At 43.9% G+C, this 18,546-nt stretch overlaps 1 long non-coding RNA gene across 1 annotated transcript in view; it reads left to right on the top strand.

The window, feature by feature from the left end:
- Positions 1-17,174, top strand: part of LOC113225216 — a 43,385-nt gene extending 26,211 nt beyond the window's left edge. The window contains exons 4-7 of the long non-coding RNA XR_003309880.1: positions 4,212-4,333; positions 4,845-4,935; positions 14,348-14,475; positions 16,934-17,174. This is a non-coding gene — a long non-coding RNA (uncharacterized LOC113225216). The remainder of the gene's footprint in view (positions 1-4,211; positions 4,334-4,844; positions 4,936-14,347; positions 14,476-16,933) is intronic.
- Positions 17,175-18,546: the final 1,372 nt, after the last annotated feature.

Raw genomic sequence — 18,546 nt, 5'->3', positions numbered from 1 at the left:
AAGGAAGGGAAGGGAAAGGAAGGAAGGGAAAGGAAGGAAGGAAGGAAGGAAGCGAAAGAAGGAAGGAAGGAAGGAAAAGAGGAAAGCAAGCAAACAAGCAAGCAAGCCAGCCAGCCAGCCCCTAGACCCTGAACCTTAGGGCCCCATAGGGTCCCATGGTGCTGGCCCTTCCTTTGGGAGGAGATTGAGCTGGCTGTGGTCTGCCTTGCCACGATGGGGGAAGGGCAGGGGGCCACCTGTGGCTAGCAAAGGGGGTCAGGAGCCTTTGGGCTGAAGCAGAGAGATTCTGAGCTGTCACCTGGGGGCAGGCTGAGCGCTCACCAGACCTGGGTGGGAGGAACCTAGTGTAAACATGGCCTTGGAAGGGAGAATGTGAGGCCTGAGGGGAACAAGAGTTCACTTTTTCTCCGTGACTGGACCCAGGAGGCTGGGCCCAGGAGTGGACTTGGGGTTGAGACTGAGGTGCAGGGTAGTGGAGGGGTGATAAGAAACGTGATCAGAAGGTACAAGGACATCAGAGAGGGACTGATGAGGTGGGTCCGGGCTGGGAGGGAGGCCAGGGAAAGGAGGGCTGGCAAAGAGCCGGGCAGGGTGTCAGAGAAAGGCAGCTGATCTGGAAGCTCACCCAGTTGGAAGTGCCTGAGAGCAGGAATACAGGAAAGAGAATGTGGAAGGAATCTGGGGAAGGGATCATCAAACTTGCCGAAGGCTCTAAGGGAGCCACTCAGTTTCCTCCTGATCTCCAGAGGGATCCTGTGGCCCAGGCCTAAGGGACCATTGCTTCTTTAGAGAGTCAATGTGACGCAGTAGGAGAAACACTGTCTAGGAGTCAGGGGTCTGGCCTCTTGTCTGATTTGGCCACTGGCCAGTCATTTTTGTTTTCTGAGACTTTTACTTCCTTGTCTGTAAAATGAGAAAGTTGATTGTTATTGATTTCCAGGTTCATTTGGGTTCTAGTAATTGCATGATTCACTTTGATCCAATAAACATATGTGGGTCAGGCACAGCCCTGGGCCCTGGCGGTGCAGGTGGACCAGTTCCCCATGACTGCATGGAGCTCATGCTCTAGTGAGGAAAGTGGACATTTCTACAGGTAGCAGGGCTACCAAGTGAAAGAGGGAACAAAAGCATGATTTTATTACTAGGTCCGGGTCAAAAGTGAGGGGAAGGTAGTAAAGAGGGGGTAGAAAACCTTCAAAATGGGAGCTGAAGGAAGAGCTGGTTGATTTGGAGGTGAGACAGGAAGGTCTGGGAGGGTGTGCTCAAGGGTTCAGAGCAGAGTCAAGTTGAGGTAAGAAAAGAGGAGGAAAATGTTTGTTTGTCCCCAGCCCATTCTGGACCTTTGGCCTGCTCTGAACAATTGGCTTCCTGTGCTGAACAAAGGGGTGTGGGCAGGCTGCCCTAGTACCTTTTGTTCTGGGCACATTGTAGGGATGTAGCTCAGCAGCAGAAGTTCTCCAATCCATCTCCTTCATTTGAAACATGTACTAATTTTTTAAAGTACTGATTTTCACTTTATAAAAATTAAAGAATTCAAAACACAAATAATTCATAATGGTAGCAGCCAATAACACAGTGTCCATCCTGAGTTCTCACTCTCACCACACACACACACACACACACACACACACACACAGAGGCATGCACACACACACAGAGGATTAGATTAGGCTATTTTTCTCACTTGGCAATATATTTGAACATCTCTTCTTGTCAATAAATATGAATCAATATCATCATTTTTAACGGCTTCATAGTAATTTTATTGTGTGAACATAACATAAATTATTTAACAATTCCTATTGTTTGAACTTTAAATTTCTTCCCCTTTTTAAGTTTGCTATTATATGTAACGCTTTGATGGAAATAGTATTATGCATAGATCTTTGCATACTTACCTTATTATTTCCTAGGATATAATGATTTTACAGCTTTTAATATACATTATCATATTACTCTCTAGAATTATTTGTTCTCGCTTACTCCCAAAAGCAGTTAATAGATGTCCGTTTCCCACCCCCATGCTGACACCAGGCATTATAATTCTTTTTAATCTTGGCTGTCTGAAAAGTATAAAGGGTATATCATTATTTTAAGTCATATTTCTTTTATTTCCACCAAGGATGAAAACGGTTTACATTTTTAATTGTCATTTACATTTCTTCTTTCATGATTTGCTTTTACATATCATTCTGCTATTTTACCCCCATGGTGCATATATTAGTTTCCTAGGGCTGCCATAACAAATTACTGCAAACTTGGTGGCTTAAAGCAACAGAAATTTATTCTTTCATAGTTCTAGAGGCTAGATGTCTGAAATCAAGGTGTTGGCAGGGCCACGTTCCCTCTGAAGAAAGGGATTCTTCCTTGCCTATTTCTAGCTTCTGGGGGTTGCTGGCATTCTTTGGCATTCCTTGGCTTACAGCTGCATTACTCAATTTCTCTCTCCTTCAAATGACTATCTTCTCTCCATGCTTATCTGTGTGTCTCTAAATCTTCGTCTTCTTATAAGGACACCAATTATTGGATGTAGGGCATACTCTAACGCAGTATTTCATCTTAACTTGACTGCATCTGCAAAGACCCTACTTCCAAATAAGGTTGCATTCAACGGCCCTAGGGCATTAGGACTTGAACATATATTTTTAGGGGACAAAATTCAGTCCGCTACGATGTGCTTGACTTTTTCTTATTAATTTGTAATAGCTTTATGCTTCACCTTTTAGATCCATTGACTCACACCTGCCCCTCTGCTTGGCCAGAGAGCTACAGAGAAGTAATGACTTGGACTTGAGGAAGGTAGGTTCTTTTGATTAACCACAGTGTGAGTCATGAGTATTATAGGTGTTAGGAGTTCCTACATTACCATTTATTTCTGGAGAAGACAAGTGGTGGTGGGAGGGAGAGAGGAGGGCATTTTTTCTGGTGCTCTCTGAGTGGCTGTTGGCAGATCTACCACTGACAGGTCAGTTTGGTAGGTGGACAATGATTGGGATAGGAGAGAGGCTGAGCCAGCAGTGATAGTCTCTGAATTATAAATCGGCAAATGAATGACCCCTGAGGCTGGGTAGGAGTCATCCAGCTCTATTGGGACTTTCTGGGCTTATTTGAGATTGTTTTGCTAATAGTGGTTTCTTAAAAGCATCATGCATTTTCTTTCCTGCTTCTTAAGCACTCAAGCATTTCAATTGCAGCTTAGCCCTGAACTTACAGGTTTCTTGCACTTGAATGGATCATGTTCATAGTAAGAAGCAGAATGATTGGAAGCTAAGAAGACTCTGCTGTCCTTGACCTCTGCAAGTTGCTTTCTTAGATGGGTAGGAGAATGAAGAAGAATTGGCTCAAATTTCCAGTTTGGTTAAGTTGGAGCAGTAGTCTAGTGGGGAGTTTCATTAGGGGCCCAGATCCAGATCTTTCTCTTCAGCAACCTTGCCTCTGAAGAATGGCTCTGCAGAGTGAAGAGCAATATGGGGTTCCTGAGAGTTCTAGGGTCTCTATAGGTGGGAAAGGCCTTGTTCCAAGGTGGCAAGGGGGCAGTGTGTCAGGTAGTCTGCCCTCTAGTGGGCCTGGGGTGACAAGAAGTGTGGCAGCTCTACCTGTATCTTTAACTGGGGTGGCAAGTGGCATCAGGGCTGGAGGAGAGAGTTGGGATGTGGGAAGGTGTCCCATGTCTAACACTGCCAGTTCCTGCTCAGAAAAGAATGTCAGCATCAAATTGAAGTGACTTCCTGAAGCTGAAAGCCTACTATAACGAAAGCGTTGGAATAGAAAACTCCCAAATTTAGGAGAAAATATTGGCTTGGGTTTGAACCCCACTTCTGCAATCTGCTAGCTGAGTATCATGAGTTAATTTTCTTAATCTCTTTACATTTCAGTTCTGTTTTGTAAAAGTAAGATAGTATTTTGGCAAACTGTTTATAGGATACAATTAAGTAATGTATGAGAAAAAATGCATCATGGGGTCTTGTAGATAATAGGCACTAAATAAATAATAGTTTATTTCTTTCTTCTAGTGTCTTTTTATTCTATATAATGTGATTTGAGCAATACCACTGAATGTTTTTCTCCCCAGTCATTCCTCCATCTAGCTAGTTGAAGTTCTGTAATTCCACATCTCATTTCTTTGTTAAGATATTCTCCCTTAAATGTGCTTTTGAAAAGTTACTTCTGTTTTCGGCTGATCAGAAATCAATATATCTCTGATATACTAGGCCCTTGTAGGACATGGGAATGCCAATGCTGATGGGGAAACTTGGAGGAAGAGAGCCAGAGCGCAGTTCACCTCTGGGAGAGCAGACCAGAGTGGCTTCCGTGGGCACATGCTGGATTGAAGGTGAGAGACACAGGAAGTGTGGCACATGGGAGAGCCTGGGCCACACTTTATTCTCCCTCAGCAAATGTCAGTCACAGGCTGTCTAATCTCCCTTCTGTGAAAGGGGGGAATGTGGGCATCCTGAGGACTTGGGTAGAGTGTGAAGGTAAGACCATTACCCACCTACAGGTGAGGAATATGGGACTGAGAAAGTCATCTAGGTGAGCATTTGCACTCCAAATCCAGGCAGGCTATGGAAACAAGGCTTCAGTTGGGAAAGGCTAGTCAGAAAGGGAGAATCTAAGTTAGGGACAGCATTCAGGAAAGTCAGAGGTTCAAAGTCAGGATAAGCCATAGGGCCTAGGCTGAGATGGTGGCTGCAGAGATGTTTTCTAGAGTGCCTGCAACCCTGAGCAGGAGCAAGGATGGTTGGATGGAATGTAATAGGGTTTTTTTCCCTGCCATCCAAAATCTGCCATGAGGCCCCGCTCCCTGACTGGTCTAACCACTCTTCTTATCTCTCACCTAATAGTGAGAAGACGTGACTACTGAAGTTGAGGCCCCAAGTCTCAGCTCCTTCCCCCTCTGAAACATGAGTGGAGGATCCACTTAAGGCCACTTTGGTGAGACTAGCTCAACTCTTCTCAAAACTACTTCATTCCTTTGGAATAAAGTCTTGATTTTAGACTTTCTCAATACTCCTCATGGTATTACAGTGGCCAGGAACTGTACTCTGTGCTCAGGGCAGCTGAGACCCTCTGGCCTCAAGACTGAGCTCTCAGGAGCATTGGCCCCTTAAAAATCAGTCTTTTGAAGGATTAGGCATTTTCATCACTGGGGGAATGAAAGACCACAAGGACTCCTTTGATCTTCCTCCCAGGGGTTTGTAATTCCATAGGCTAAGACTCTGAATTATGTGTTTTGGGGGAACATTGTGCTCTGTGTGATTGAATGTGTGATTCATTTGACACTGAGAATAAAACCAGGTTGAATAATAAGAAAATACAAGCCTCAGAGGATTTGAGGTAAAGCCTTGAAATCATTGTCGAATCATAAATTAACACCCATAACAAGAGTAAAAATTTACCCTGAATTTAGGACACTCTGTTTTTATTTTTTTCAACTGAGTTTAAAAGCTTTCCATAAATCTCAGATATTTGGGGGCTGTAAAGATGATTAAACACCTAAAATGTAGTTCCCTGGGACATAAGAAGAAAAATATTAAGCACTTTCTTAAACAAAGTCCATGAGTGAGGACTGAGTTATGGTTTCTTTGAATAGTGAGGCTATGCCTTCCCTACTGAGGTCAAAAGGAAATGAAGAGAAAGGAAATCAATTGGAAAATGACTCTCATGCTTGAATCATTATTTTCTTCTTCCATCAAGCACCTGCTATTGGTTTTTATAAGTAATAGTAAAGTGATTAAAAACATACTGAAACCTTGACACAGAGTCTGGGGGAGGGGACCTGAGCAAAAGAGTCCTTGCTCCTTCATAATCCTGCCTCCTTGGTGTCCCTGTCCCTCATTTTCATCCATCTTTTGAGCATGACCCATGCCTTAATGCTGCCCTGATTCTAAAACATTTATATGGTGATTTGTCTTTCAAGAGAGTTTGTGCCTAGCCTTGCAAACAAACTACCAGTCCTTCCTACAAACACTGGACTATGCCATCCCCAATGCCCAGAAAAAATGTACTGGTGTTCTTCCCACTTGCTATAAATGAGTCCTTGCCTCTTGATATCTTTAGTCATAGTCAAGTGGTCAAGTCAATTAGCACTGAGCACCACTTCTCAGATCCTACCATTTGATGTGTGAGGCTGGGGAGTGGCAGACTAGCCAGTGTACCCCCAGAGAGTGGGGACAGAGGCTGCTTATTCATAGGCTCTGCTATTTCCATTTTTTAAAGATAATAGCTTACCCAAGGTCCCAGGTTAGTAAATGGCAGATTGGAGCCCAGGTTTCTTTGATCTTAAGAGAAGAGGAACGTAAGAAGTTACAGAGAGGATAATGGGGACATCTAGATGAATTCTGAAGAAGGTTCACCATCCCCAGGGTTTCTTGACACCCTTCTGATGTGCACTTGCTTAAGTGAGCTGTGTTTATTTGATGTGTTGGAATGGATGGATAGCCACCGTGTATATACTTAGCATGATTCTGGGCACTGTGGGGTTAGAAAGGGCCAGCCAGACTTCACTTCTACAGCCTCTGCCACTGCAAACTTGAGTGAAAGAGGAGCAAAGTTGGAGTCTTGAAATATTGGGAACCATAAAATAGTTGAAGTTTCCCAGTTTACAGAACTAGGCAGGCAGATAGCTGGGATCAGATACAAAGGGAAGAACCTGCCACAGAAGAACCTGCCACAGAGCTCAGCACAGGAGAGAGAGGGAGTCAATTCTCAAGCCTGGAGAAATCCCCTGAGGTAGTGGGGTGTAGCAGGAGGACCAGAGAAGCTGCTGAGGGCTTGAGCAGAGTCAGCCTCTGAGACAGTTCTTTCGTGTCTGTCTCAAAGCCTCCACTCTATAATTTTGATGGTTTTCCTGTCCATGAGGTCAGTCTCTCTAATGCTGGTTACCTAATGAAAATTCCATTCTGGTGCCTTCGGACCCCTATCCTGCCTCTTCCTGGATCCACATAACTGGTGGATTATGCCCTAGTCCATTACTTTGGGTCTAGCTGATAGTGGACAGTCCTTGGATTGTGACTCCTTGTTAGTATTTACCAACAGCTACTTGTATTCTTTGTGCTCTGTCCTTTGCCCTTCCTTTCTCCTACCAGTGGATCTTCCTTCAGCAACTGTAACCTGAGTCATGTTGGAGGTGATGACAGCCTTTAATAGTGTACCTCAGCTTCACCCTGGAGGGAGATACCTCAAGACTCTGCCTCCACAGGCAGGTCAATGTCCTCAGTCCCCTGTCCCACTCCAATGTGACATCCTTGAGCAGATCCTTGATCTATTCCTGTTTCCACCTCCCTGATTCTTCAAGGGAAGTCTAAATCAAGATTTAGTTCAAGAGAGTCTGCAATATTGCTAGATAAGCAAGAAGTATAAGCAACAAATAATAATAATAAAAATTCCAAAGTAGGACACAGTCCATTGCTAAGCTGTGTAATATGGCATGCAGTAGAAAATCTGAGAAGGGAAAGTAGCACAGGGCACTGGAATTTGGGAACAGCTTCATGGAGGAGGTGAAACATGGGTCGGGCTTTGAGGATGGAGATGTCAGTCTTCCATTTCCCCACTGTGGCTATAAGTGCTGTGTGCTCCCTCAGGAGAAGGGGGATCCTTAGGTATGTGGGCATCAAGGTCCCCAGTTTTTGTAGAATATGTGAGTGCCAGCAAAGGGGACCAGGAGGATAAGAAAGTCACACTCCCCTCTAGATGGTCATCAAGAGCTATTAGTAAGGAAAGCAGTTATTGACCAACAGATATTAAATCTTGGCTGCTTGTCCATAAGGGTAATGATCATAATAGAATCTACTCTCCTGCCAAATGGATACAGATAAAATCTTGGAGAATAAAAGAAGACTTAGCTTCATTGAGAGGGAACTCTCACTGAAGTGGCATCTATGAAGAGCAGATGCCCTATTCTTAAGTAAGGCTGCAGGGAAGCTAAGGGTATGAGTAGAACACAGGATGGGGAGGTGGGAAATTATGGCAGGAAGGGGACTGGAGTCAAGTCTGGTACTGAAGCAGTAATACAGAGCTTTTGAACCAGAGGTTTGTGTAACAGATATGTGTGGAACTTTGGTGAATTGCATATGTCAGCTCCATTTTTATCCCAAGATTCTAATACAGGAGGTCTGGGTGAAGGGGAACCTCCAACTGGAACATAATAGGATGTGGTTGTACTTACTCACATCCCCTGCCCACCTGAACCCTAGGAAGTGCTGACTGAATGAATGACTTGGAATGAATGAACAGGACTTGGAAACCTGGTGGGGCAGTGATTCTTAAATTGTGGTCTGTAAACTACTTGCCTCTCAATCACCTTGGGCCTAATTAATGGAATCTCTAAGAGATAGAAACCAGGAATCTCTAAGAGGTGGAAACCAGGAATCTGCCTTTTCAACAAACACAACAGGACAGCAGATACTTAGATAGTTACATACTAAGGTTTGAGAATTACAAGAGAAACAGTAAGTACAGAAGCCCACCAAACTCATACAAGCAGTAAGTGTTAGAGCTGGGGTTCAAACCCAGGTCTGACTGACTTTCCAGGATGTAAAGGAAATACATCCGTTTGCTACTATGTCAAGTAGCCTCTAAGGGCAAGTAACAGGAGGAATTTTGGGCTGGTTGTGCTCAGGAAGGGGCGACTAGAGGAAGATCAAATCTGGAGGTAGACAAAGAGGACCTCACCACAAAAACTACTGGACTGATGTAAGACCCAAACTTCAGAGGGATTGAATGGGGATGTTAATTAATACCTTTGTTCTTAAGAATCAGCAGAGTTCCAGGAAGAAGGGCAGGAACCCAGAAGCTGGGTCAGAGGTACAAGGTAGGGACCTAGTTCCCAGAAATAAGAACTGTCTTAGGAATCAATATGGAAGCTCAGAGTGGATTCAGAAGCCAGGAATTCCTTAAGTTCTCTCTGGCTAGGGTCAGGACTGATCCCCAAATCTGGTAAGTACTCCTAGTGAGGTAGACATTCAGTCCTGGATAGGAAGCTGTGCTATCCTATAGTTGTAAATACTGGTTGCCCATTATCAATTTGAAGGGTACTGAGAAGGCCTGTGATTATACTCATAAGCCAAAAGCTCCCACCCAGGATTCTAGTCTTTCTATTGCCTTTAACACAGTGATCTTAGAGAGATTCTCTTCTTCACATGCTGACCCTAGGGCTGAAATTCAACCTCTCTATCTCCTGGTCTTATTCCTGGGACAAATATTTATTTATTTCTCTTGGCTCTTCTGCATCTGATTTGCTTCTGATACTTGGAGAACTGTTAACCCTACAAGTCTCACTGAAATGTGGATCTGGACTCTGTTAACAAAGATCAGAAACTCAATTTTCCAGTCTTCTGAAGCCAGGTTAGGGAAAATGACATGGACATAACCAGTTAGATCATCAGAGAGAGCAATCTGAACTTTATTTGGGAATGAGTGTCCAAGGGCAGCAGAGGTAGGCTCAGCATCGCAGCTGGTGGAGTTCTCATGGTGGTCATCATGTTCTGGAGTCCAGCAGTGGCTGCTGAGGAGCCCTTGCTGTAGTTTCTACGGAGTGAATTTTGCTCTGTGTCTGGCTGCATAGCCCCTCTGCTTCCTAGCGTTCTGTAAATGATCCTATGTCCTTCTAGTTAATTACTTTGCTGTTAAACAAGTCAGAATGTATTAAGTTTTCCTTAGGAAAACAGAAACCGCTCTAGGTTTTTCAATGAAGAGAATTGAATATCAGGAATTGGATTGGTGGATGATGGGGAAGCTGAAAAGCCAAAGAATGGTGAAGAAACCCAAAGATGAACAGTAGCAGAGTGTTGTTAATTACATAGGACTGGAGTCACAGTAGGAGGAGGAGGCTGAGGCTAACCAATGTGAGCTTCAATCACGCCTTGTCTAGTGGAGGTGGAGCTTACCTGATGCAATGCAGTCAGAGGCATGGCCTGAGGCAAAGCAAGGAAGAAATAACTACCCCGACCTTCCTCCCTGTCTTTCCCCCAGGCTGCCACCAGTGCACCACTGGTAGAACTACCCAGAGACCAGTGGGCAAGAGGGCCTTGTCATCCCTGCAAGACATAGCAGAGCAAGGGAAAGGTGAGGAATTGATGGCAAATGACAAGCCCACAGTTTGTCTCTGCAGCTTTCAAATAAGAACATTACTGATCAGATGCTAAAAGAGGACATCACCACATGAATATATTGGAGACAAAAAATTTACAGGCTGGGTATTTCTTAGGTCAAGTAATCTGTCTAGCAAGACAACTATGGGTACATGTCTGTTTTGGTTTGTTTATTTCACTGTGTTTCGTACCCTTGGGCTGTCTGGCCTTTCTCTTTTAACCTAGAACCCTGAGGCAGAGAGGGGGATCAGTAATAACCACCTCCCTCTGCAAACTTCCACATCTCCAGTCCTTTCCAGACTTCTTTTACCACCTTGACCTGAGGGTTTTATTCTGCCCACTGGTTAGGGTGCCATAGTTCATTGTGAGAGTGATCTAAGGGAGTCTTAAGTCAGCAGGCCATCAGGGAGGTGCTAGACACCTGGCAGAGGAGAGACCCAGAGTTAGGCCCCAAACACCTGCAGCCCTGTGGGGGAGATGGGAAAGCCTGCCTTCAGGTAAAAGAATCCATCCCTTATAGTTTATGACCCTGAGCACTCAGCCCCTATAGTTCCTTTTTCTTGCTTTGCTCTTGCTTTGAGTTAAAATTAGGAACTGAGCTTTTTTCATCTTGATACCTTCCATACTTAACATAGACCACCTTAAGTGTGGTGACAAAAAAAACAAAGCAACTATGAATGAGTAAATAAGAGAAACAATGAATGAATAACAGCTGCTATGACAATTAAGGTGTATGCTCCATGGTGTGGCCATGTGAGATAAATGTCTCCTAACTCACTGCTCTTTCTGTGGTTGTCCCTGGAGATGGGCATGCACACCTCACTGCCTTTCCTGCTGTGGGAGATGAGAGGACTGGGGAGCCCAGAAGCCCAGAAGATGCCCTTGCCAGTGGAGGGCTCTTCCTCTTCACTGCTCCGAAGGGATGGCACAGCAGCTGAGCACTTTGCTGTGGTGATGTCTACCCATCTCTGTCCTTTCACTCATGTCTCCCCGGTCACACTACTGGCCAGGTCAGGCTGGCATGGGAAATTTCCCTTGGGAGACCTACAAGCTTATGGCTTTCTCTTTTTAAATGGTGGTTTCTATGACAGGGAAGGAGTGGGGACTATTATCCTAAAGCCAAACTCACTAAATTTTCAATATGGCAAAAGAAAATAAAGCAAGGGGAGACTTAGCTCATCTTAGCTTATAAATTCTGGCGTGTCCTATGTGACTTTCTGTTCTGACTGAATGCGTGATTGTTCCAGTGACAAAGAGGGTTCTAGAGCCCCATGACTTGGAAATGGCTTGGTCTGTGTTGATGGATATCTTTCTACTTCCACCTATTTCTCCATGAAAGCCTCCCCCTTACACACACACACACACGCACACGCGCGCGCGCACACACACACAGCACATTGGTGTTCTGCCAGCCCCAAGGCCTCCTTCCCACTGTTAATTCATGATTTCTCTTTCCTGGTGTCTGTTTTGGATGATACTAAAGTGGCTAGTACCTCTTTGGAGATCTTTGGAAAACTCCAGTGAGTTGGAAAAGACCAGGACATGGGATCTGAAGAATAACGCTGGATGACATCTGGTTGGATGAAAAATGGGGACAGTCTGACCCCAAGCAGCTTGCCAGAAGCTAGGAACAGATGCTTCTCAAAGGGGAACTGTCATTGTCACATCTCCTGAGTGGCCCATTTTCTTCTCTATAGGAGGTGAATAAACATAACACCACCTGAAAATTGGCCTTTTGAAAAAAAGACTTTTTTTTGAAAAACCATCACCAAGGTTCTAACGTTGAAAACCGGAAGCCCCTGGAGCCAGTCATGGGAGGAAGTAGGAATGTGAGGGCCAATGGACTAACTGGTCTCTCTTACTGGGGCCATCTATTAACCCCAAAGAGGATGTCTGCCTCAGTTTCTACAGTAACAGCTTTAGGGCTGCCCAGTGGGCATCTAGTGGGAGAGAAGGTGCAAATTTGGAGGAAATTCTTTAAACACCAAGCTGTTGGGCATCTCCCATACGGTGTGCGCAGGGATCTGTGTATCTGTGCTTCACTAGCATCCTTCTCTTTCTCTTCCTTTCTCATCTCTTCACTCTGTTTTTCCACTTCTGTCTCCTTTGGTCTCTGTCTCACATTCTACTTTATCTGTCTTCTGTCTCGTAGTTTCCCTTTTCCCCTAATGTTCTTTCTCAGGTTTTCAATCTTCCTCCTCAGCTCGGCTCTCATTTTCTTATTGTGCTGGGTTGGATAGTGTCCCCTCAAAATTCACGTCCTACCTGGAGCCTCAGAATGTGGTTCTATTTGGAAATTGGGTCATTGTGGATAACCTATTTAATTAGTTATTTAATTATTCAATTGGTTATTTAATTAATGGCCATCTCAGTTAAGATGAGGTCATTCTGGAACAGGGTGCACCATAAATCCAATGTGATGGTATCCTCATAAGGAGAGAAGAAGAGATACAAAAACAGACACACCCTGGGAGATCACCGCGTGACTATGGAAGCAGAGACTGAAGCAATGTGTTTACAAGCCAAGGAACACCATGGATTGCTGGCAATAACCCAAAACTGCAAAGAGGCAAGGAAGGAATCTTCCTTAGCATCTTCAGAGAGAACATGACCCTGCTAACATCTTGATTTTGGATCTCTAGCTTCCAGAACAGTGAAAGAATATGTTCTCTTAAGCCACCAATTTGTGGTATCCTAGGAAACAAATGCATTTATCACTAACTTCATGCCTACTTCCTCTCCCTATGCATAGCACCCCGACCCTACCCCCCCACACCCCACCCCACCACTGCCTTTTTTCAGATTCAAACCATTGATCTCACCCATTGCATTTTTGGCATCAGGTGTCAGCTGGCTGATTTTATTTGAGGGCAAAGTTTGTTTCTGCTGGATTCACAGCTCAGTTGCCACGTGGGCTACTTCTCTGCTCAGAAATGTCAGGAGTTTTTAAATAGTTCATAAAGGTGACCCCCTTTTGACCCGACCCTCCCAGGTAAGTATGCTGTCTTTGATGACCACAGAAAGGTTCAAGAATCTGGGTTTTCAATCTCCACATGACCCTGGGCAAGTCTCTTAACCTCCCTGAATTCTTTCAATGTCTTCATTAATAAAAAAAGGCAACTGCTTTAGTCTTGCCTGCCTCTGGAGAATGTTGTTAATCTGAAAAGACCTTTTAAAGTACAACAAAGAATGCTGTGCACATTTATAGCCCTTTATTATTCAGACTTAGGAGGCTGGGATGAAATAAATATAATTTATGGAATCCAGAAGGTGACATGGAATTTTATGGATATTATTACATTGGATCCTTAAAGCAGCCTACCAAATAAGTGATTCCCATTTTAAGTGAAGAGAAAATTGACTTGAAGCAAAGAACCATCACTTTCATAAGAAACAGTGAAGATTCTAATTAAACCCAGAGATCCTGACATCCAATTTAGAGATTACTCTACTACATTACACTGTGACCCTCTTATTTGTTGATTCATTATTATTTTTTTATGGCACGCTTCCTTTCCATCTTGAAATACTTCTCTGACCCTTCAGGAGAAGCCGCAGACTCAGTAGAATCTGGTCTCATGTGTAAGGAGAGGTTTAATTTTCAAGTACAAATATTAACAGCAGGCTCATAGAGGAAACATTTTGGAGGAGGAAACGTTTTGGAGGAACAATCGATGTTGGCAGACAGGAGCCTATCAGGAGGTAAAGGATTCGTAAAAGTGAAGTTTAAGGCAAACTTTTGGAGGAGAGATCAGAAATGCTGTCTTCAGAAAGGAGGAAGGGTCAAATTCAAGATCCACAGTTGGCTAAACAGTGTGTGAATCTGGGCCTGAGCTCTGCAGTGCGGGGAGTTTGGAGATGGAGAATTCTGTCTGCATAGCATGCATTATGTCTTTATGTGATATGTATGCATCAGAGAAGAGAATTTCTTTTCTGTTGCAGTCATCTCCTAAAAATGCACACACTTGAGAAATCATCACTGTCTCTCCTTTCTCATTTCTCCACTTTCTGCACATCTTCCTACTTGCTGAGCCTTTCCTCTCATTCCAGAGCCACAGAAGCACCAGCCCCTTTAGGAGCTGTTTATCTGGCATCTGCCTCTCTGCTGAGAGAGCAGATCCCTCTTTTTCCCTTCTTTAAGCCCCAATTGTATCTTCCATCATACCACTCTGAGTGTGATTAGAGTGAAGAAAATCTCATAAAAAAAAAAAATCAAACGTCAGGTAATTACAGCCCATAATTTGTTTATCTTTCAGAAGCCCATATTGGAGGAGCATTACTCACTTTGAGAATCCTGGCATAGGCAGATGCATCACTTATGTTGAAGTATATTATCTGCTGTTGTATTTATGATGAAATGAGTTTGCCAGCCATCATCCATCAGGTCACAAACTCTTACTCAGCCTTGGAAAATGGCTTTTAATACACTCTTGTTTCAAGATTGGGGTGGATGTACAATTTGTGACTTTCCTACCTCTGCTGCTCCTGGGAACAGGGTGTACAGGGCTGTGTACAGGGTGAACAGGGTGGGGAGCTGTGTTCCTTTGCCTTGTTCACAACCCCCACCCTTGGTCCAGTGAGACCATGGGTTCCTTAATGACAGTCCATGTCTTACTCATTTTGTATCCTCTTTATACAGGCTCTGGCACATGGTTGATGTCAACAAATGTATGTTGAAACACAATGAATTGATTCACATGTGAGGAGATTCAGCTTCTGGGATCATGACCCCATAAATTCCTGGAGGAAAAGTAAAAGATACACTTACCATCACCTGACATCATGTATTAGCTCATTTATTCAATCATGCATTTGCACATTTGTACAACAAATGGTAATCAAAAACTATTGTGTGGAAGGTACAGTGCTAATTGCTAAGTGAACTAAAAAAAAAAAAAATATATATATATATATGGTTTCTGGTCAGGTGTGATGGCTTACACCTGTAATCCCAGCACTTTTGGGAGGCTGAGGTGGGAGGATCCTTGAGCTCACGGGTTTGACACCAGCCTGGGCAACATGACAAGACCTTGTCTCTACTAATTTTTTTTTTTTTTTTAATGAAAAATTAGTCAGCTGTGGTGGTGCACCTATAGTCCCAGCTACTTGGGAGGATGAGTTGGGAGGATTGCTTGAACCCAGGAGATCAAGACTGTAGTGAGCTGTGATCAAGCCACTGCACTCCATCTTGGGTAACAGAACAAGACCCTGTCTCAAACAAACAAAAAACAAAACAAAAAAGCGTAACTTGTACCTTAAAGGAGTTTATGATCTAGTATTAAGGGTAAGAGAGAAATGAATGGTACAGGGAAGAAAATGAGGCTATAAAAATGCTTTGAATGCTCTGAGGATGAACAGATTGCTTCTAGCTGGAGACATAGGCCGGAGTGGATATTTGAATAGAATTAGAATGGATGGTATATTAATTGTTTTTTTAAAATAAATTAAAGTGAATCTAGCTTTTGTAACAAAAGGTGTTCACAGGCAGCAGACTCTACTATCTCACAGAACCCATAAAAAAAAAAACTCAACAAATAAGTCTCAGGTAGAGGTGAGAAGCAGAGACCCTCAGGGACCCTGTGGTGAAATCTGTGACCCTTCCCCTGAGAGTTCCCTTGTCAATGTAATTCAGTGGCAAACATTCTTTGTTCCTCTGATGAAACCTTCAGTTTCCAGGAGATCTAATGTGATTAATCAAGTAGAGTGTCAGGACTCCAGTTCGTAAATTCATTAGCTATGGCCAGGGGAACTGTCCCCAGAAACATGGCTGCTAAGACCCCTCTTTGTATAGTGGAAGCAGTTCCCAAGAACAAGGGCTGAGCAGACTCTCTGGCTGGGGGGACCTACATGTGGGTAAGATTTGGAGGTGTGTGGACATGATCACGAAGGACATTGTAGATGTGGGGAAGCACAGGGCTGAAAGCCTCCCACTAGGACTCTCGGTCTGGCTCCATCTGTTCACCCCAGGCTCAGGCATGGTCATTTGTTCCCGCTGGCTCACTTCCAGATGGGCTTAGGTATAAGTCTGTGTGTTTGCATCTGGGAGCATGTATGTGAGTGCGTGTGAGCACTTGCGTTTGGTTACTTTCGAGTGTACGTGCAATTCTGAGCACGTGTATGAGTACCTCTGAGTATGTTCGTGTGCCAGTGTGAGTGTGTGTGTGTGTGTGTCTGGTGTAAGTGTAATATGTGCAGTGTGAGTGTGATTATGTCCTCTGTGCTTGTAAGAGTGTGATTATGTGTGTGCTGTTCTGGGTTCTACTTTGGACCGGGTGGCAGGGTGGGGAGAGGATGATAAACGGCACAAACTTTCTCACTGACAGAATGGGTTTCTTCTTAGCATAGCTTTTATGAACTACTATGTGAAAAGAGTTTCTGGTCCTCCACCTGAGAAAATTACTAAAATTACTAAATGCTGTCTGGTGTTAATCTGCCTTCCATATGTACCGGCCTAGATAATGGAGTAGAGCAGGGAATAGAAATATCCATCCTGCAGCGCAACAGTTTCTTCATGTCCAAACCTAGTAATTTCTTTCCTGAAGGAGGAGTTCATTTCATCCTCTTGAACCTTCTTTTCTGTTTGTTCCTTGCTATGCTAATCCCCAGGATGAACACAGCCACCGCCCCCTCTCTTCCAAAGCACCTCCTTTCCACACCGAATCATTCTGGTTCTGTCCATTTGTTGTGGGCTCCTTTCTCAGCTCCTAAATGCATGTGGGCTGCTCACTGATGGCTCTTTCTGTTCCTCCACTTCATCTTGCTCACTCCTCTATGTGCCCATCGAAATCCCATGGAATCAACAACAGCTTTAAAAGGTGGGTTTTGTTTCCTTCTGTCTGCAGGGGATCAAACATAGGCACCTGCCTGTCCAAAGGGGTCTAAGTCACAGTAGAGAAGTGATTTGCAAAGGCTGGTGGGATGGTGTGGCAGGCCTGTGGAGTTGAATAAAAATCCTGATGTCCTTCCTGGCATGAAGAGTGGAGCTGCCAAGCTGCCCCCAGGAGAAGCGTGCTGCCTATGCATCTTACTGGACTTCTGTGTACAGAAGAAATACTGATGGTTTGACCAAACGCTCGGGCTCCCCACAACTCCCATTGTTATATGGGAAAGAACAAGGTCTTGCCCACCTCTCTAAACCTTTATAAAGGAGCCAGCCGGTGCCTGCCACTTTGTTCTCCATTGGAGAATGCTGGCTGCATGCATGTCATGCACTGTATCCCAGCAGCAGAGGCCCTGACTTTTTTTTTTTTTTTTATCAGCTGTAGTTCATTTGTAAATTATTAACCTTTCAAGAGCCAATATTTGCTCAGGGCCTTCTAGTTCATCTCAAGTGTCGATACTGTGCTTGGGAGATTGTGGGGGAGGATGGTGCAGGGAGCTCAGTCTGACACGCTATTGTTGGGGAGGAAAATGCTCTTTGTCTAGCAAGAGAGGAGGATCTGACTCAGCAGCAGTAGAACCTCAGGTCGGCCCTTTTCCCACCTGGGGCTGAGGAGACTCAGTCATGGGAGAGTCCACATAGAAGCAGGGGTCCTCAGTGTTCTCTAACCACATTGAGAGTCTACTCTGCCCCAAACCACTCCACTATGCCAGGCTGAGGCTTTTCAGGCCAATATACTTCTAAGGATAAAATGAAGGGAGTTCTGGACAATGCACTGAGAACACTCCTGAGACATTAGAGCCTTGCTTTGGATTTGAAGAGGGGAACTTTACTTGTCACCCCGGGTGAAGTCAATTCCTCTGTGAGTCTCCCCAGTGAGACTGTGGGTACCTTAGGAGAAGAGACAGTGACTTAATCATCTCAGAATCCTCAGACTAGCATAAGGCCTGAGGTTTATCAGGCATTCAGTAAATTCTTGCTGAATGAGCAATTAACTCGAGGTCTTCAGGGTTCCCGGGACCAAAGAGTTGGCCTTTATAAAAGCAAATTCATAATTCAATCTGTACAAGTAGTACGATTCAATATGGTAAGTATGTTACAAGTCAGTTGTTGAATATTACATATTGCCACAATGATCTGTCAGTAATAAAGACACAGTCCACAAAATATTCTCTCTCTTGTAGGTCACTACAGTTGACTCCAGTGATCTCATTAAACAGCTTGAGGCTAAAAATAATCTAGTGTTTCTCTTACCGAATACACTATTTGCTGATTGAACAACATAGTTTCCAAAAGTGGAAAGGGCATTATGAGGAAAGGCATTAAAATTAAAATAAAGCTATCATCTTCACTTTTAATAAAACTTTGTGCAATACTGAAGATACTTTATAGCAAGGTCAAAAAATTAGAGTCCTTGGTGTTGTGCAGAGAAATTCTAGTCCCAGCATTATTCCATAAAATGTACTTGGGCAAATTGATGACTCTGAGACTCAGTTTTCTCGTCTTTAAAATGGGGATACTCTATCTACCTCTTAAAGTTATTGTGAGGACTGAATGAGTTAGTACTTGGAGAGG

Source organism: Piliocolobus tephrosceles, chromosome 1 (assembly GCF_002776525.5).
Source record: "Piliocolobus tephrosceles isolate RC106 chromosome 1, ASM277652v3, whole genome shotgun sequence".
Taxonomy (NCBI): Eukaryota; Metazoa; Chordata; class Mammalia; order Primates; family Cercopithecidae; genus Piliocolobus; species Piliocolobus tephrosceles.
This window is presented reverse-complemented; position numbering and strand designations above follow the sequence as displayed.